The sequence below is a fragment of the Capra hircus genome, chromosome 11 (assembly GCF_001704415.2).
Source record: "Capra hircus breed San Clemente chromosome 11, ASM170441v1, whole genome shotgun sequence".
Classification (NCBI taxonomy): domain Eukaryota; kingdom Metazoa; phylum Chordata; class Mammalia; order Artiodactyla; family Bovidae; genus Capra; species Capra hircus.
Window position 1 is genome coordinate 89555834 of NC_030818.1, and position 21094 is coordinate 89576927.

Consider the following 21094-nt stretch of genomic DNA (forward strand, 5'->3'; position numbering starts at 1 on the left):
GGGGATGCATTTTAAAATTATGTAAGAGAAAAGTTTCAAATGGTTTTAAGAGTGTTTTTCTTCTCTGAGCTAGCTCAGAGTTCCCAAAATGTCAGTGTATATCTGCTCTACTCCAAATTTAAAATCTGCCACTTATTGTCAACATTCTCTGATCCTCTGCCTGTCAGAGCTAAGGTTTTAGACAGAGACCTGTCAGCCCACAGAGGAACAGGACTTTCACAGTGTTCACAGTGTCAGCCTCTGGGGAAGGGTCTTATTTTTCTCACAAAGAAAACAAAGCAACATCAATTCAAACAAAGATTGTGCGTGTGCCTGTTCAGTTGTGTTGGACTCTTTGGGACTGTAGCCCACCAGGCTCCTCTGTCCATGGGATTTCCCAAGCAAGAATCCTGGAGTGGGTTGCCATTTCCTCCTCCAGGGGATCTCCCAGACCCAGGGATCAAATGTGTGTCTCCTGCATTGGCAGGTAGATTCTTTACCACTGTGTCACCTGGGAAGTCCCAAACAAAGATTAAGAAATGCCAATAACAGCTAACATCGACTGAGAACTTCCAAGGTGTACATATTCATGAGCCACTTAATCATACAGCAGCTCCAAGAAACACTGCCCCTCCCTTGCAGGAGGGCTGGGGGTCCAGGAGGCTGAGTGATGGAGGCAGGGGTGGACTCAATCCTGCTAACTATAAGGGTCTACTTCCTTATTTTCTGAACAGAACTGGACTGGGTGTAGCTCAGGTTGTCCTGAAGCAGCAATAACCTCAGCGGCATGAAGGCCCACACTCCAACCGCCGTTCTTGCTTCTTACGAACCCTGTGTGTTCAGTTAAGACACTCCTGGTGAACAGGGGTGAGTGAACTGCGCCAGGCCATCCCACAGAGTGTCAATGAGATGGAGCTGATAAATGAGCAGACTCCAGGCTGCTCTCAACACACAAGCACGACAGTGGCCTGGAAGCTGTGGGATCCAGGGTTACCACACAGCTAAGTCCTGCCTCCTCCCTTCCACTAGCGAATGACATGCTACAAAAGCCCAGCGAAGACGTAGACCAGATGCCGGAAGATGCTCCCCACAGGGGATCAGACAGTTCCTGCTCTGAGTTTTGTTTCAAGGGTCTCCACAGCAAAGGCTAGCCTCTACCGCCACATCCCCCAATCAGACAGAAGCAGCTCCTCACCCATGGGCAGGCAGGGCATCAGGGAGACCAAGGGTCACATCCTGGCCCTGGTGCAGGCACCTATGGGAGCATCCTGTCCCCACCTCCCCCATTTCTGACCCCCGGCCTTCTCTAAACATGGTTGAAGACGGTAACAAAGCTGTCACTGTTTTACCTTGCTTTTTTCATTTTTACAATGTTGTGTTGGTCTCTGTCATACCACTCTAATCAGCCATAATTATGCCTATAACCCCTCCCTCTTTTATTAACATACCGTTTTTTATCATTTTATTTATTTACTTACTTTTGGCTGTGCTTGGTCCCGTACACCTGTGATGAGCTAAGGAAGTGCAGCCCGAAGACCCGGCAGTCTGTGGTTGAACAGCTAGCGGCACTTCTGAGAAAAGATCCCAAGTCTCTTTATCCAAGGGGCCCAAGGCACCATGGGGACCTCGTATGCCAGACAGCAGCCTTTCCTGGAAAGCAGACAGTGTCTAGGACCCGAGGCCATCAGGTTTGAATCCCAGTTCAGCCCCTCAACCACGGGATAGCGGCAAATCAGTGAAGCTGAACATCAGTTCACAGTTCCCAGGGCACGATCTTAGGCTACATAATATGTGTATTGCTTCACTCAGTACTTCCACCAACTGTGAAGTACACGCACTCTTCTTCCCAATTTACAGAAAAGGAAACTGAGGCACTGAAGCTCCACAACCGATTCAGTCTTAAGTGTCAGAGCCTAGGTATCCCGGCTCCAGAATCCCACTCTTCCACCCTATAAACTCTAGGGTCCTGTAAGCACTGCCCGCAATGGTGTCTGCGGCCACTGGCTACTCAGCATACGCTGCTTTGTGCTGATGCATGGCAGAAACCAACACAATATTGTAAAGCAGCTATCCTCCAATTAAAAATAAGTAGATTGAATAGTAAGTATAGCCCTCAACTCCAATACTTTGGCCACCTCATGCGAAGAGTTGACTCATTGGAAAAGACCCTGATGCTGGGAGGGATTGGGGGCAGAAGGAGAAGGGGATGACAGAGGATGAGATGGCTGGATGGCATCACCGACTCGATGGAAATGAGTCTGGGTAAACTCCGGGAGTCGGTGATGCCAGGGAGGCCTGGCATGCTGCGATTCATGGGGTCACAAAGAGTCAGACACGCCTGAGTGACTGAACTGAACTGAACTGATAACCCTCAAAAAAAAAAAAAAAAGATGCTGTTATGATTGTTCTCTCTGGACTGGTTCAGGAGGCACATCACTCTAGCCAAGGGCAGTTGGAGAACCGACCCCACCATCTCTTTTCTGCCCTATCATCTGCACTGCCAGCCACAAGCATCTACGAGAGGTCTTCCTCTGGGAGTCTGGGCCTGGACACAGCCCAGGGATGAGTCCCCTTCAGCCCGGGGAGATGTGGACAGCACCCCCACAGAGGGTTGGACATGCCCAGAGACACAGCTGGCTGCCTTTTCAACCAAGGGCACAGCAACATAATAAGATGGTGGGTAAGCTAGAAAGGCCAGCAAGTGGCAGGAGGGAGCACAGAGCAGGAAAGAGTTGCCAAGGAGCCTGATCCCAGCTTCTCGTCCCAAAAAAGAGCAATCAGCCCACAGAAGAAACCACCTGGGGCTGCGTCCGCTCAGCCCGACCCACTCGGAACTTGTCTAAAGGGAAAAATCAGCTACACACATAGGAGCTTGTCTAAAAGGGAAAAATCAGCTACACACATAGGAGCTTGTCTAAAAGGGAAAAATCAGCTACACATATAGGAGCTTGTCTAAAAAGGAAAAGTCAGTTACACACATAGGAGCTTGTCTAAAAGAGAAAAGTCAGTTACACATAGGAAGACGTGCAGCTGAAGGTGGTGAAGGGTGGGGTGAATGCCAGAAGTTACGTAACATCACTTCTGTAGGCTGGGGGAAAGCTGTCTCCCAGAGTTTGACAAGTGAACAAAGAGACATGGCAGCATTAAGGACTGCCACCCAGTCTCGCTGCGGAGCTGACGTGCCCACAAGCAAGCTCAGCCCAAACCCGGCCTTGGGATGAAGAGGAGGGGGAGGTGGGGTGGAGGAGGCAGACCAGTAACTTTAGCATCCTCTCAGCGATGTGCCATGCTGGGCCTTCCAGGAGAGTGGGCGGGTTCAGCGGCTCCAGCCTGATTTGCGGTTATTGCATAAGGCTGTGGGCTGGGGGTGGGAGCTATTCCTCCCCAGGGGCCCGGACACAAAGAAATGAGACTCCTCCTCCAGGGCCCAGGGCTCATGAACCAGGCTGCAGTCTCTCTTGGGCACAAACAAGTAAGAACAGACCAGAAAGAAAACTGCATTAAGTTCAAAAGAAGCAAATGAGGAATCTAGAAACATACTTTCTGTACTTTTTTTTTCATATATATATATATATATATTTTTTTTTTTAATTAAAGTAGTGGATAAAGAATCTGCCTGCAATGCAGGAGATGCAAGAGACACAGGTTCAATCCCTGGGTGGGGAAGATCCCCTGGAGGAGGAAATGACAACCCACTCCAATATTCTTGCATGAAAAGTTCCATGGAAAGAGGAGCCTGGCAGGCTACAGTCCATGGGGTGACAAAGAGTCAGACACGGTTGAAGGGACTAAGCACACACATACGCATAGTTGACTTACAGTGTTGTGCCAATCGCTGCTGTATTCAGCAATGTGACTCAGTTATACATTTATCCACACACACACATATATATATTCTTCGCTTAAATTCTTTTCTATCATGGTTTATCACAGGCTACTGTGTATAGTTCCCTGTGCTATACAGTAAGACCTCCTTGTCTATCCATTCTAAATGTCATAGCTTGCATCACTTACACGTGGAATCTAAAATATGACATAAACGAAACTGTACACAAAACAGAAATACACTCACAGACATAGACAACAGACTTGTGGTTGCCAGAGGGGAGGGGAGAAGGAGAGGGACTGGGAGTTTGGGGTTGGGTGGATGCGAATCATTCTGAACTTTCTCAACCTACAGAGAACATGCCAGGCCTCATGCAAAAGCAAAGCTGCAGTTCAGTAGAGCAGAGGCCATGCTGTGAACACAGTAAAAGGACAAGGAGAGCTCTGGGAATCCCAGTGCCCAAGCCCTTTTCAGGGACAAGTGACCTCCAAGGCCACAGAGTGGCAGAATCTAATCAGAAGACCAGACTCACTCCTAATCCCCAGGTCAGCGTAGGTGCCAGGACAGAGACTGGAGGGCTGTCGCCGCTTACAGTGAGCTCTCCGCACGGCTGCAGTGAGGAGTTGAAGGCTTGGGATCTGCCAGAGAAGGGTCAGGGAAACCCTCAGTAACCCTGACGCTGTACCTTGTCTTAGCCAGAGCCACCCAAGATCTCTGTCTGTTTCCCAGTCTTCAGCATCACATCTCAGAGGTGGTTTAATTTGCAACATTCACCATCTTCCTGGCATTTATATGGAACGAGATAAGAATTACCATGTGTACCGGATGCCAGTCAGTGGGACCTGCTTTCCGGCCACCCCCACCACCCACCCGTCCCAGGCTCACAGAACCAAAGAAATGAGGCCAACTGGGGAAACCAGAAAACTGGAGGAATATTCAGACCAGTTTACAAACTGAAATCGGGGAGTTGAGAGAACACAGCCCTCCCAGGGGCCCCCGGATACTCCTGGGTCACCGTGAACCTCAAACGAGCTGCAGCTTCTGTGGCCAGGACGACGGACAAGGATGGTGGGAAATCGAGTGGCACCAGCAACAAAGTTGAATGAGGTGCGAATCAGCGATCCTTTGTCTAGGCCTGCCAGATACTTCACAAAGTGTGTGTCACGTCATGTGGGAAGAAAGACAAGAAACGCGGCAAAGACAAAAATGTTCAGGAGTGCACACAGAATTCACGGCCTCAAAGCTTCTGCTTGTCATTCTGGTTTTTTGTTTATTTTTCATAAATGTTGCTGTGCAATAGGTTTTTTGCAGGCCATGCTTTAGGGGCAATACATTTGGCTCAAAAATTCAAACAGGGACAAGATCTTGGGAGGAAGGCAGAGAGCACAGGGCCACTTGAGAAGTCACTGCAGCCTGACAAAACTCAGCCCCTGAGGTTACATGGAGAAGGTCACATCACCTGTCCCCGGAACCTGCAGGCTGAGAACATAGGCTGGGACCAGATGACCTTGGGTCACACCCACCTGCAGCCCCTGCTCTCCGGGGACCATGACCAAGCTACTCAATCCACCCAGCCTCAGTTTTCCCATCTTCAGAAGGAGGATAATGAGATTTGCATTAGTTAGCTAAGGCTGCCTTAACACTGCACCACAGACTGCAGCTTGAAAAGTGTTAGCAGCTCAGTCATGTCTGACTCTGTGTGACCCCATCGACTGTAGCCCACCAGGCATCTCTGTCCATGGAATTTCCCAGGCAAGAATACTGGAGGAAGTTGCCATTCCCTTCTCCAGGGGACTTTCCCAACTCAGGGATCGAACCCGCATCTCCTGCCTTGCAGGCACGTTCTTTACCACTAAGCCACCTGGGAAGCCCAACAAAAGCAATTTTTTGTGTCACAGTCTGGGGGCTGGAAGTCAAGGATGAGGTGGTGCCAGGCTGGTTCCTCTGCAGCCTCCGTCCTCAGCCTGTGACAGTTGCCTTCTCCCTGTGTCTCTTCCCTTTTGAGGTGTTTCTCATTGGAGGAACTATCTCCATTTCCCTTTTGGCTGAGGAAATTCATGATACTGGGTTAAGGTCCACCATAAGGACCTCCTTTCAACCTAATTCCATCTGTAGAGACTCAAATCCAAACAGGTGCAATTCTGATGTCCTGGCTCTGGGGACACACTTCAGCCCCCACAATACTTATGTCAGAGCTTTGCTATTGTTGTTAAAGGTCTGGCAACTCTTAAAGAATCCTCACATTTAGAAAACAAGAGCTTGTAACAAGCCTAAAGAATCACATCAATTCATCAGTATGACGATCATTGTTGTTGTTGTTCAGTTGCTAAGAGTTGTGTCCAACTCTTTGCAATCCCATGGACTGCGGCACGCTAGGCTCCCGTCTTTCACTATCTCCTGGAGCTTGCTCAAACTCATGTCCATCGAGTCAGTGATGCCATCCAACCATCTTATCCTCTGTCATCCCCTTCTCCTCCTGTCCTTAATCTTTCCCAGAATCAGGGAAAGTAGCCAAAGCACTGGAGCTTCAGCTTCAGCATCAGTTCTTTCAGTGAATATTCAGGATTGGTTTCTCTTAAGATTGACTGGTTTGATCTCGTTGCAGTCCAAGGGACTCTCAAAAGAGCTTTCTCCAACACCACAGTTCAAAAGCATCAGTTCTTCGGGGCTCAGCTTTCTTTATAGTCAAGTCTCACATCTGTACTTGACTACTGGAAGAACCACAGCTTTGACTGCATGGACCTTTGTCAGCAGAGTGATGTCTCTGCTTTTTCATACACTGTCAAGGTTTGTCACAGCTTGATTCTGCTGAGGGGCCTGAACTTAGCCAGGGTTCTACATAGAATGATTGTCATTGTCATCATCATGCCCAGAGCTCCATCCCTGGTGACAGGCTGTCACCACGGCCACGCCCACGCCCACCCCCTGGACCAGAGGCAGGAGGTGGATGACCCCATCTGCCCGACAGGGTGAGTCATGCTCTGCCAGCCTCACACTTTCTCTGCAGGGGACAGGCTGGCCTGGAAGGGCCAGGCTCAGAGACACAGCATGGCCACCATCACCCCTTCTGATGCTGGAAGGAGGCAGACTTGTGGAGGCGTTGCCTATGGCCCCCCAAGTTCAAAGTGCCTCCTTACTCTTAAAGAAGTGCGAATTAATTTTTCTAGACATTACAGCTCAGTTGACTTGTAATGAACAAACGTGCAAGGAATTCTAGATGTTATTTTGCATGGTGGGAGAGAATGACCTTTTTTGTCAAGTGTGTTTGTTTCTGGTGATGAGAGCAGGCTAAACTGGAGAACTTGAGACGGGTCTTCAAGGCCAGGAGGCCCCCATTCCAGCCGCTGCCATAGGACACGTTTGAATTACTGGCTGGGCTGGTGTGTTCCCAGAATAAACCACTGTGTGCCCAAGCGAGAAGGGAATAGCAACTGGCGCAGCAGGTCCTGCCAGCCAGGAGCAAGTCTTAATTCCAACCTGGCTTCCTTCAGTGCCCCGAAAGTTCCCCCACACTCCTCCTTCAACCAAAATAAAATGAAAATGCACTCTGCCAACATATTTCAACTTGTGAATCATCCTGGAGGATTTTGTGATCCTGTATTTTCTCCTGCAAATAAGGAAAGCGGGAGGGCCCCAGAGTGTCTCTGTGCCAGCCTTCAGGACAGTGGCCCAGAGAGCGGAAGGGACCACACAAAGCACACCCTGGGGGTTGGCAGGGCCATGCTGCCGGCCGACTGCAAGTCCAGCGCATCTGCCCCGCCTGCTGTCTGTCTGTGCACCACCCCGTCCCAGGCTGTAACATCCTGTCTTCATACAGAAGTTCCCTTTGATCCCTGTCACAGCTGCAATACCCAGGGAACAGCAGGGCGGTGCGGGAGGGGTCACAATTTAACAGCAATTAGCAGGGGCTTGCCCTGGTGGCTGAGTGGTAAAGAACCCACCTGCCAATGCACGAGACACAGGTTCCATTGCTGGTCCGGGAAGATCCCACATGCCTCGGAGCAGCTAAGTCACAACTGCGGTGCTAAGAACCTGTGCTCTAGAGCCCGGGAGCCACAACTACTGAGCCCCCACGTGCCTAGAGTCTGGGCTTTGCAGCAAGAGAAGTCACCGCAATGAGAAGCCCAGGTACCGCAACCAGAGTAGCCCACCCACCTCCTGCTCACCACAACTAGAAAAAAGCCCACAGGCAGCAACAAAGGTCCAGCACAGCCAAAAATAAATAAACAAATTGGAAAAAAAAAAAGAAAAGAAAAGCTAACAACAAATCCCACAGAACTCAGACTCTTTTCAAGAGGAATCGTTTCTCGGACCCCACATGACTGTCTGCAGACATGACCCGACTCTGCAAAGCATCAGGGTTCCCCTGAAATGCTCACAGGAGGTCCACCAACACACAGGCCAAAGTTAAAAAGGTTAGAGCTTTGAGTTTAAAAGTACGTCCCTGGCTTTTAATCTATCTGATTCTCCCAGCTCGCAGGGAAACCGCCTCTGGGAGCAATTTAGCTTGGCCTCCCTGAGAGGCAGTCTATTGGGGTAGTGATCCCGGGGACACAGTTGCAAAGGAGCAGAGGGAGGCGGGAAGCGAGGGATTAATCACCGAGCAGCTGCCACTGGGGTTCATGGGAGCCCTATCCCTCGTGGAAAGTGGCGGGGCCGCTGTCACACCCACTCAGTGTCCCCCCATCCTGGAGGCAGGCGCTAGGACAGCTGCCCTCCTTAGGTCACTCGCTGGCCAGGGAGGCTCCCACCCAGAAGAAGAGAGGGCTCATCTCTACACCTGCAGGCTCCTCCGAGGAAGGTCTCAGGTGGGGAGAAGCAGGCACCCGTGGGTGGGCACTTCAGATGGGGGCAGGCACAGACCATAGGAGGCATCACTCCCCGGGGGTATCTGTCTCACCCCCTCGTTGTGACAGCCCGGCTCTGCACTTCAGGAAGATTTCCCGGGGCAGATGAAAAACGGCTGTGTCTTCCTGGACATGAGGAATTCCATGTTTCATATAACATTTTCAAAGCTTGATTTGCAATGAGCTGTCAGGTAAATGAAACTCTAAATGGGGGCGGAACAACCTAAATGCACAGAGATGGGCTGGAATTTATTAGACCATGTGTATGAGCTGATGAAAGCTGATGGCAAAATGAAGGAGCAGAGGGTGGACGGGACAGTCGCTGAGAGAAGATGCTACAGGAATGGTGGAAGGGTGGGGGGCAGGGGCGGAGGCAGACAGTGTCCTCCTACGGCCCCCTAGAAGGTCCTGAGGAAACTCATGACGCAGTAACAGAAGTTAAGAAACCAGGGTTGATTTGAGAACATGAGCCTGTGCAGGGCAGAAGCATGGACATTTCAAGGACAGAAGAACTTCTAAGTGGACACAAACCCCGGGAGAGGCAACTGAGGTCTATCAATAGGGAACTGGGGAGCTCACATACACCTCTTGGCACCCACAGTCCAAGGACCCCCTGCCATGCTGCAAGCTGCTCAGCGGCCTCACCACTCACCTCCCAACTATCCTGTTCACAGAACAAGCTCCTCAGTTGTTATTCTACAAGACAACCTTGAGGTTCTTCAGACCACCCCAAAATAGCCTCCGATCACTCACCCTTTCAGACCAATATTGACTGTACCTCCCAAATGCAAGGGAAGAGGCCTGTTATGGGAAAGGAATTTAGCTACTATTAGCCTCTCTCTGAAAAAAATCTTTTCATAATAGACTCTTTGGGATATTTTGGGAATTGGGGATTTCTCCAGTGGCAATTTACCCTTCTCCCAAAACAAACCTCAAAGCACAGCCCCTCCAGGCTCTGGGAAGACGGGGCGGGGCGAGGAGGAGGGATGTTGACTGGAGACCTTGCAATCTGACCACTGTGCTTGCTGGCTGGATCCTGTACCCCGGCAAGGAGAGAAAACACACACTGTTGAGAAGATGCCCCTAAGATTAAAATATTCCAGAACGCTTCTGGCCAATTTGTCACCATGAGACTCACACCGTCAGTTATAATAAATCCCCTCTTTTCTTACTATACATGAAATAAAAACAAGGTAAACTCATGGCCACGTGAGACTAGGTACAGCAAGTGCTTGGTGACAGAGACTCTCCTAATTCTGATCTTGGAGTTTGGGTTTGGGGGAAATTTTCTATTTTCTTCCCTTTTCTTTTTTTTTCCTTTTTATAGTTAACATTAAAGTTTCAATTCTCTTAAAGCTAAAATGCAAATCCTATTTAAAAACTGGAAATGTAATAAATGAAAACTCTAATAAACATATACCTGGTAGTTCAAATATTCTCTTCTACAATTACAGAATTACTTGCATAAAAAGAAAAAGGCTATGTCTATTTCACTGTTGATCTGGAAAGCACAAGGAAAAGGCTTCATACAGGAAACTCTAATGATAGAATTCTAACGTATTTTCCAAAAAGCAGGGCCACTGGCCTGTCAGACCTGCACATCCAAGGAAGTCAGGCATATGGATCAGCCACCTGTGCTTACATCTCACATCCTTGTCCAAGACTTTGGGGGAGTCTCTCTCTTACAAGACGCTGGACCTCAAAACTTTATCAAGGCCCTAAATGTACAGAAAGTGAAAGTCCCTCTGTCGTGTCTGACTCTTTGTGACCCCATGGACTGCAGCCCACCAGGCTCCACGTCCATGGGATTCTCCAGGCAAGAATACTGGAGTGGGTTGCCACTTGCTTCTCCAGGGGATCTTCCCGACCCAGGGACTGAACCCAGGTCTCCTGCATTGGAGGCAGATTCTTTACCTACTGAGCTGTGATGTACAGACCTTTCTATAATCTAGAGAAACCTAGCTTGCCCATGGAAGGGGGCCTGGTGCTGCCCACCCATGGACCCCAGGGCTCCTGTCACCCTTGGCAGTCATGGTGCGAGGGGCAGGGGGCGGTGGGGAGGGCCAGCAGGGAACCTGCAGACCCCTCTGAGAGCCTCAGCCTCCCCAAGAGGGTCAGAAACCTGTCCCGTGTCACTGCCTCAGACAACCGTCTCCAACAACCACGGACACATCCCGTTCCCCCAACGGCCCCATCACAACCCATCTGTCTGCAGAGTAGGTACGCTTCTTGTATTAATAACATCCTCACGGCAGCCTCATCAGCCAAGGTGAAGGAACCATCTCCCACCTGAGCCCACGTGTCTACATGCAACTCTAAAGGAGTGCCTTGCAGAAACATGCACGCAGGACTCCTTCCTATGCAGAAATATAGCTTTTCTACCTAATCTCTCCTCGCTGCCTCCTTGATCTCAAACTGTGAGCCTGGCTCCAACGAAGGAGAATTCAGACCAGAACTAATATGTTCTTTGTCCCAGTTTTTGTTTGTGGTGGCGGTGTTCTTCCTTTCCACCTCCGCTCCTCTCTCAAAGGTTCTTCTTTAACATTATTCCTTTTTTTCTGGGCCACTTCACTGATTCTTCTACTGTACTACTGGAGCTGGTGGGCCAGTCGGTGAACAAGGACAGTTCTAGACTAGACCAACCACGTGTTAGCACAGCTACCCGAGAGATCCTGCTCCAGGGACAAGCCCCCTCATTGGATGTGAACAGTGTACCCCACGCCCTCATCCAGGTGAGGACCAGGGCCTGGATCAAATGCATCCCAGTGACCCCACTTCTTCACTCAGGAACTAGAACTTATTGTGGTATGAGGGCATGAGCCAAAAACCCTGAGTCTCACCCTTGATGGGTCAAGAACCAGCTGGAAGACTTTTACCCATCAAAAGAAGGGAAGGAAGGAAGGGAGGGAGGGGAGGAGGGGGAAAAGAAGGGAAAATGGAAGAAAGAAGAGAAGGGGAGGAAGAAAAGGAAGGACGAGAGGGAGTTGTTGAAACCACATGGTTTATCTGGTCCTCTTCTAATGTTTGGAGAAGGCAATGGCAACCCACTCCAGTGTTCTTCCCTGGAGAATCCCAGGGACGGGGGAGCCTGGCGGGCTGCCGTCTATGGGGTCGCACAGAGTTGGACACAACTGAAGCGACTTAGCAGCAGCAGCAGCTTCTAACGTTCTTTCATTCTGTCATTTTCTCTTCGGACATGGGGTTCAGGCAGTTGACATCTAAGTGGACATCACATGCTTAACTCTACAGATTCTGAGAAGGAAAGGACACAAAACAAAAGGCTTAACTTAGGAGAACAAGGCGCTGAGGAGCCGTGTAACATGGGAGGAGGAAGGTGGGGTGTGGAGGGTGCTGAGCTCAGTCAACGCCTCCGGGAACAGGACAAAACCAAAGGGGCGATGCATCTGATCAGAATGTGCTGCATGCTAACTCGGGAGAAATTCTTTCTTCTGTAAAATGCATGGACATATTTCGACCCAAAGACCCCTTGCTTGGCCAGTGAAGGTGAAAAATACACTTACGCAATTAGTCAGGCTCGCCTTGTCAGATATTTAGAGTCTGTGTCATCGGAGAACCGTAGTGCCCTTTGACCCCGCTTCTCCAAGCATCAGGGACGCTCTGTGGAAGGGACGGCTCAGGAGAAACATCCTTGCAGACCTCAGACACAGAAAGCTTAGTTGCTGCTGTTCATTGCTGTTCAGCCACTCAGCCGACTCTTGGCGACCCCACGGACTGCAGCACACCAGGCTCATCTGTGCTTCACTATCTCCTGGAATTTGCTCAAACTCATATCCATTGAGTCAGTGATGCCATCCAACCATCTCATCCTCTGTTGTTCCCTTCTCCTCCTGCCTTCAATCTTTCCCAGCATCAGGGTCTTTTCCAGTGAGTCAGCTCTTTGCATCAGGTGGCCAAAGTATTGGAGCTTCAGCTTCAGCATCAGTCCTTCCAATGAATATTCAGGACTGATTTCCTTTAGGATTGACTGATTTGATCACTTTGCAGTCTAAGGGACTCTTGAGAGTCTTCTCCAGCACCACAACAAGAAAGCATCAATTCATCGGTTCAACCTTCTTTATGGTCCTGGATCTCCCTAATCAACCTGCTGCTCTCAAACCTGCTGCCTGATTCCAGACCACATGTACCTGTTCCCCCATCCTCTGCGACTCTGTATTGGAGATGGCCTCCTTATTCATCCATCTATCAAAATCACCATTATGATCAGGAGGTCTTCCAAGGCCAAGACCAACCAAAGACCCCCAAAGGTCCAGCATTGGCCTCATAATGGCACAGACCAAGATGAGCACAGAGGGCCAACCAGGCTGTGTGAGAGGGTCTGTGCCAGGCCCAGGGGGGTTCACCCTCTGGAGGTTTGCAATGCAGGTGATCAATGCAGACATATGCACAAATAACTACACAGCACAGAAAGGAAAAGACGTGAGGTTTTACAGGCTGCCCAGTAAGTGTTCAGAGTTTTATCTGTTTACGTGGATTTAGCCATGACTGCAGTCCAATGGGATATTTTTATCCTAACATTACATATGAGGAAACCGATTGTTAGTGGGTTAAAGAGTTCTCACAAAATCTTGTGCGTATTTGGTGACCGATGGGAGATTTCCAAATGCCAACCAGATGCCAGAGTTAATGCCGTCCACTACTCGCAGTTCCCAGAAGAAACCCAAATTTCCTGGTGAACTCATCAATCATGCTTCACAACAGAGGAGCTGTTTGTGTGGCTCTGAGAGACTGGTGGGATGCTAGGCAATGAGGTGAGGTGCTAGGCAGAGGGACCAGGGAGTGATGGGAGGTCACAAACCAGGTGCTGGAAAGGAAAGCCCGACCTCACTAGGTTGTGAGAAGGAGCCACCTCACCTGGAAGACCACCACCCTAGTTGGAACTCCCATTTCTTAGTGACATGTGTCTTTTGAAACAAAGTATTAACCAGCTTCTTATCATGCACACCTCATCTCTCCAAATGTGCTGATGTCTCCGTGAAGGCTGGATCTCTGCCTAACATCTTCGGATCCCCAGAAGCTCTACTCACAGAGCCGCCAGTGTGGTCGACGCTTACGGCAGCGTGGTAAGTGCTCAGCAGCGTGTAACGTCGGCGCTTACGTGAACAGATAGCATCCTGAGACCCACAGTGTACTTTTACAGGAATTCAATCGCAAAAATAACATACCCCCACCCCTTAGAAATACTTCGCGTATTTTTCCTGGTCTGATCTGTGCTGCCCATTATCATTTGAACATCTGAGTACAATGACAGAAATAAAACGTAATCTAAATATATATCAAATACCTATGAAGCAACCAACCTCTCTGTAACACAATAAGAGGCAGTAAGAAACCCACAGACTGTTTTAACATCAGACATAGAGAGAGAAATGCATTTATTACTTTTTTTTTCCAATTACGAAAGAATAGCTGAACATTTTAAAGAGAAAAATACAAGAAAAGGCATAAAGAAGACAAGTGGTACATCGACAAACAAAGGAAAAAATGAAGGGGGACAAGTTTATTCCAAACATCTAGGCAGGCTCTTTTAAAGCTCTCTCCAAAAGCCCTCCTCCCCACCACACACATGCACACACACGCATGCGTGTGCACACACACACCCCAAAGTGGCATTATACTGACCAATGGCTTCACACAATCCCATTACTGCCAAGTTCAAAAGCAAAGGCAGACAGTACTTTCCTCTGTTTTTCCCTTCATGCTGAAGGAAGTAAACAAACCACTTGTGAGTGTGAACACAGCAGAGATCCCGACACCCTGCGTGCAGCTCCTCGTCCGTCCAGGCCAAGGACACAGACACAGGGTGGGTGATCAGCAGGCATGACTGCCAACCCCTCTGCCTCTTACAGACGAGGAGGCGGAGGGCAGGGGAGATGAAAAACACCCAGCAGAGAGCACGCCTGTGGCGCCTCTGATTTCAGGAGTTCTCTCCCTGCACACAACAGGTCTGAGCTATGAACACTTTGTCTTCATATTCAAGACTGGGTTAAATGTCTGGTTATGGTCTGGTCACCCCTCTCCGTCACGCGCGCCTGGCCACTCCCCTCGAGGAGTGGTCACCACAGAATGCAGGGATCCGGGTGGACTCGCCCCCACGTGACCCACTAACAACACAGAAGCAAAGGCTCCCTCTTCCCACTGTCTTCCGAGCATTGGAGCAGACTCTCGATAGACTAAGCTTCAAAAAATAAGAACACAGGCCAGCGTTTATCTGGAAACCTCAGAGGCTTTGGCTCTGCTATAAAGACTCTATTCCAAAGACACAAACGTCACCATCTACGCTGAACATCTTCCCAAGCCCATCCCAGGGGAGAAACAGAAAAAAAAAAAATTTTTTTTTAATTAAATTAAAAGGTTTCAATGAGCAAGAAACCAAAACAACACACCGTTAACTTTTCCTCCTCCCATGTTTCCACATAGTTTTCCAAAGGCCTTCACTGTCATAAAGCATCCTCTCAAGTAGGAGAGGCAGTCTGTATGTTTCCAAAGAAAAACTAATTATTAGAATCACTGAATGTGAGGGCCGGGGACAGGGGTGCTGTGAGAAGCCAAGAGAGGAAGTGGCTGAGAACAGAAACCTGTGTCTCAGCACCTGCAGGAAGGTGAGATCAAAGTCCTATTTGGTGCCACACACGTCTCAGGGGACCCACGGGCTTGGGGCTCCATGGGCTGTTGCGGCTGCAATTCTCCTGCCAGCTTCCGAGCGTTCAAAGAAACCCAGGCCTCATAATTAACCATCAGACTGTGCAGAGGTTCTGTGCTTACCAGCTCTCAACTCTTCCCCTCACCTTTCCCGACTCCTGGCAACCCCAGCCCTCTCACGAGGAGAGCATGTTGGGAATACCTCAGGGTGTCCTAAGATGTAGACTTATTCCAGGCATGTGGACTTTGAGCATCCCCCAGGTTCCAGCCTGGGGTACCTGTGCTGTATAAATGGCCAACCTGGCCCCAGGCTATGACTCAAAGGCGACAGCACCTTTTACAGGGATAGGGTGGGGAGGAAGAGGTGTGTAGTCTAGGAAGTCTGTAGTCTGTGTGTAGGAAGAGGTGATGTCTCTGGGGACTCCCACATCCCTGCTCTAAGGGGAGGAGAGAGCGATCAGAGGAGAAGCCAGCCCAGCCCCATGGGGACTGGGAGCCCTGCTCTGGCTCATCTAAAGTAGAATTTAGGAGGACTTCCCTGGTGGTCCAGTAGTTAAGCCTTTGCCTTCCACTGCAGGGGTCGCAGGTTCGATCCCCACTCGGGTATCTAAGATTGCACATGCCTCATGGTCAAAAAAAAAAAAACCAGCACATAAACAACAGAAGCAGTATCTTAACAAATTCAGTGAAGAGTTTTTAAATGGCCCACATCAAAAAATATACATAGATTAAAAAATAAATTTTAGTAGAATTTAGGGAGACTGCACACTGGGTAAAGTAGAACTCTTAGTGTAGTGTTCAAGGGCCTCTGAGATGCCCCCCGGCCCCACCCCAGACCTTGATCTTTGCACAACTCACCCCAGTGTCACCCTGAACCCTGGACACTCAACCCATGTCATGACCCCTGTCCTCCCCTCCACTTCTCTTGTAAAGGTTTTGGGAGACATATGGCAGTTTCTACATAGTGTTTTCATCCTTTAGGTCTTATAATATTTGCCTTCCCCCAAGTACAGTCTTGAGATGTGTATGCTGAATTGAACTGGCCTCAAGAGAATAGGCACAGGTGTACAAAAATATACAGAAATAAAAGACAAAGTGCCCAGACAGCAGAATGAGTGGAGTGCTGTGGGCAAGGCAAAGAGGGCAGCCGTGGAGGCAGGCAAAGCCAGCCACTGCGGTGGGGTCAGCACTGGAGGCCTGGAGCACAGCCTGGAGGGTGGCCTGACCTCCCTGGGTCTCTGTTTCATCAGGATCAGAGTGATAAGGCCGATCTCGTGAGGTTTCCGCGAGGGGGGAACCAGGCTCTTTGTGCACAAGCCCATCGGGGCCTGGACAGAGGAAACCTGCAAACAACCACTGCCTGGATTGGGTGCTTCATGACACGGTCAACACCAAACTGAGGGCAACCCGGCTTTGAAGTGATTCTTAGAGAAAATAAAACAAAATCCTAAGCTCCCTGATGTTTAATATAAATGTACCACAAGGCAAGTGTTTTTAAGAACTGGTCAGGGGGAGGGGGTGGCCACGTGCTGCACTGTCCCCAGTGCTGACCAAGTGAGTCCTCCTCGGCCCCCACAGCGGCCGCAGTCCAGAAGGACAAAGGTGAAGCCACAGCCCCCGGACAGCCCGCCCCTGCCACCTCCGCCGCCTGAGCCGAGCTTGGTAAGAGGCGTGGGGGTGCTGAGTGCTCACAGTGAAGCTGAGCGCCAGCATCAGGGCAGGGAGACAGCACCCTGGCCTTCCTCCACACTCTGCCGGACAGCCATCTGTGCCTGGACAGCCAGCCAGGCCCCTTAAACCCCACTGTCTATGCGTCTGTGCATCTGTGCACCTGTAAACCTGTGTGTCTGTGCATCCATGTGTCTGTGCATCTGTGTGTCTGCCTGCCTCTGTGTCTGTCCACCTGTGTGTCTCTGCATCTGTGAGGCAGGTGGACTGGCCTAGAACCAAGAAGGGCCTCCCCAGGAAGGAGGAAAGGGTCTGCATGGGGGCGGTTGGCAGGGAAGGGGTTGTGTGCTCTCCACCCCAGCACAGATCACACAGGACAGCTGATTCAGAGGAAAGTCTCACTGCCAGAACAAAAGCATGTGGCCTGTACTCCCTGCCAAGGGCCCGCAGGTGTGAGACCCTCAGACTGAAACCCCAGCTGTGGACAGGCTTTAGGCCTGAGAACATCACCTTCCCGATGACCAAAAGCAAAGACTGAAAGGCCCCGTTTTCCTTTGACTCCCACGTTGTCAGGCACTACCACAGGGAATCCAGGGTCAAGGACACCTGTGCCCGCGTGCGGGCCAAGCCCGTGCCACCCTCTGCCGAGACTCAGGAACATCTATCGGCCAGCCTGGGACCTTCTGGGAAGTCCACTGTGGTCACACGGATGATCCCAGAAGAGTGGATGTGGAAGCCTTGGCCTGGCCCTGAAAGCCACATCACAGGCCTGGGAACTCACCACTGACCGAGGAGAGACTGCCACGCCATCAGCTGAAGGTGTGGGTCTCGGCCCACCTGTGAGACACCCAAAGGGGCTGGGGGCTCCCTCAGCACCTCCAACGGGTCCCCCGGCCACCTTCTCAAGGTCTGTGCTGAGCAGTCTGCAGGGAACTCAGGACCTTCCTTCTCAGCAGGCTGCTCTACCTGAGACAGGACTTTCTATTTTTTATTTTTCTTTCTCCCTATTTCCTCCCACTGAGTGATGGAAGGAGAACAAGCAGGGCTTGTCCATTTGTGTCCGTCTGTCTGTGTGCACTGTGTTCGTCACAGCAGCGAGTAAGCTGGCTTGGCTTCAACTTTCCATCCTGCCTTTTGTGCTTTCTGGGCCTTTCCTGGCTCCATGGGAGCAGCCATCCAGGGCAGGGGGCCTGCACAGGGCGGAGCTGACGGGACCAGCTGCGCGTCCTGGGAACCAGGGCCCAAGAGCCGCGCTGCAGCCAGGCCACAGACTGCGGACCGGCCCTCCGCAGGCGTCCATCACGGGCACCGCGTCCACCACGGGCGCAGTGGCCCCTGCAGCCCCACCAGTGTGTCCGTGCCTGGCAGGCACATCCGAGATTACGTGGCTTCAGTCCAGGAGAAAAGCTGAGAAGCCAGAGTAGGCAACTCAAAACAGACAAGTCGGGGCTAGATGCTGAGAAGGCAGGGGGTGCCAGATCCCCAGGGTCCTCCAGGGTGACACACGCGGTGGTGACACCTGGGGTGACACACAGTGCCCCCGGTGATACACAGGGCAACACCCAGGGGGGTGACATCCTGGGTGCCTACGGGGTGACACATGGGGAGCCTACAGGGTAATACACAGGGCAACACGGCTCAAACAGTGGCAAGGGTGGGAGAAGGCACTCTGCTTTCAAGGGAAGCGTTTGCAGAATCAGCTCTCTGAGCACCCCTCTAAGTGTTCTCTGGGATCTATGGAGGCCCAGAACTGAAAAAGGTTCAAAAAGCCTAAGCATTAAGAGGAGTTATACTGCTGCTCGATCCCATAAACATGCTGAGAGCCAGCACCGTGCAGAGCCACCTGGGAGCGCACAGAGACCCCTACCCCCGGGAACTGGGGGACCCTCCCAGCAGAGGTCACAGTGATTTCCGTACATCAGACTCTGGGAGCTCAGGACCAAGGCCAAGCTGGACATCGGGTCGAGACGGGTCCCTCTGAAGGATCCCACGGCCAGCTCCCTCCCAACCATCACATCCTCTAAACACCCACAGAGCATGTACACACGTCAAGGAATTCAAAAGGGAATTTTTGTAAATGCAGCTCCTTCATTGACTGACTAAGGACACGGCCCTCCAGGGGATGTCAGAGTCCAGGAGATCCACAGCCCTCCCTGCCAAGCTCACTGTCAACTCAGCTGGGTAAACCCCAGTAATCACGGGGAGGAGGGATGCGGTCTCTGAAGGGGGCAGTGTGGGGATGGGGAGGGGGCATCTCCACGGACCTGGATCTTAGGAACAGCTTCCTGCAGACACCTGACCAAGGGGAGGGAACAACCACGGAGAACTCACTCCTCGGACACGAGTCAGGCATGCAGGGGGGACCTCAGAGTGCACCAGGCTGAAGGGAGGCCGGAAGCTGGCCTTGCAGGTTCAGATAAAGACTCAGAACTTGGTCCTTGAAGCTCCAGTGATGGAGCTTTGATCAGAGCATGTTTATCACTTTAGAACTATCACTCTGTTGCAGAGATCCAGTTAGGTTAGAGAAACCAGTGGGAGCTTTGTTAAGATAGCTAGGGAACCAGTGAGAACGTTGCTGAAGACCACTAACGATTTGGAAGTGGCCTCCCTGTTTTCCATAGTGTATGTCCGCAGCGAAAGGCTATTTATCGGTTGTGAGGGCATGGACCCTAAACCAGCAAGTCTTCCAGAACGTGGTGCTAAGGCTGTGCAGTGAGCCCACGTGCCATCAGATTAAAACACAGCATCTTTGAATACACACCAGTAGTGAAACAGAAAGAACACTTCTCTCAATTTCAGGAGACCTAGACTTAAGACTTGATTGCACCTTAAATTCACGAGCTCTTAGACACTTCCATAACCCCTTGGAAGCCTCAGCACCATCATCTATAATTTGAGGTAAATAGAAAATGCCCTGCTTCTCGAGGGGTGGTCATGGAGATGGCATAAAGGAAACAGGAAAGGATCAGGGGTGTCCATACAGGAGCATGAAGACAGGGAGCTGACGGCCCTTTCTGCTCTCGGCACCTCTGACTCTCTAGTTCAGCCACTTCACAACTATTTCAGGTACACCCATATGCCAGACACCAAAGTTACCAAAGCAATTAAGGAAAGCGCCATCCTCAAAGAGTATAAGGAAATAAACGGCCAAGACTGGGCATCTTGTCCTAGGAAAACATAAACAAGAAAGGAGTTTGCCAATCCACAGCCAATATGCAACCCTCTATGAATCAGACCCCCTTACCATGTAATCTGGACTATTTTGGAACAGCCTTAAGAAGGTTCAGAGGGACCACCTCACTGTCAAGGTCTTAGAGTGCTCGTGGCCATGGGATATTTTTATAGTCTCTCTTGGAGTCAAGAGCAGTGCAGATTTTGTACTCATTCTGAATTTAACTAGTATTTAAGTGTGCTGATTATAGCTGCAAATACACTTTTTATTCCAGTTTGTGGTTGGAGAGGTGGCCAGGGAAGAAGCCTTGGAAATTTACAGCACAGAAATAGCATGTGGTCTGTCTGCTTGAAGGAACCAATCCTTCCATGAGCACCAGCGAGAAGGCCAGCAAAGGGCCTGAAGCAAAGACAAGACAATGAAACGAGGTTTTTTGTCACCACATCCGGGCTTTTTGTCACCACATCCCTGTTACCAGGGGTTTCCCAGGTGGCGCTAGCGGTAAAGAAGCCGCCTGCCGAAGCAGGAGACCTAAGAGATGTAGGTTCAATCCCTGGGTTGGGAAGATCCCCTGGAGGAGGAACTGGCAACCCACTCCAGTATTCTTGCCTGGAAAATCCCATGGACAGAGGAGCCTGGTGAGCTACAGTCAATGGGGTCTCAAAGAGTCAGACACAACTGAAGTGACTTAGTACACAGCACACCCTGTTACTATAGTCTGGGAGAGACCCCCGAAGAAGCAGGCAGCAGCCCCAGGGCCGGGGTTTAAGAAGATCCAGGACACAGCAAGTCTAGCTGGTGAACTGGGGTCACCCAAGCAACACATCTAGACATGATCTGAATACGAAGAAAATGATGAAAGTGGAAACGTGGAAATCGCTTTCTAATGGGCGCTGCCTCAAGGAGCAGCTCTCCTGCTTGTGGAGATGAACTCCTGGTGGC

At 50.6% G+C, this 21094-nt stretch overlaps 1 protein-coding gene across 5 annotated transcripts in view; it reads right to left on the minus strand.

Annotated features, from left to right (window-relative positions):
- Nucleotides 1-21094, minus strand: part of RNF144A (ring finger protein 144A) — a 131082-nt gene that overhangs the window by 58653 nt on the left and 51335 nt on the right. For 2 of the 5 annotated variants that reach the window (XM_018055699.1, XM_018055697.1), the window contains one exon: nt 1458-1629. The exons of 2 other annotated variants lie outside the window; for them this stretch is intronic. The gene's annotated coding sequence lies outside the window, so the exon portion shown is untranslated. Of the gene's footprint in view, nt 1-1457; nt 1630-4337; nt 4652-21094 lie in introns of those variants that run through there. One more of the 5 variants, XM_018055700.1, reaches the window with a different exon arrangement.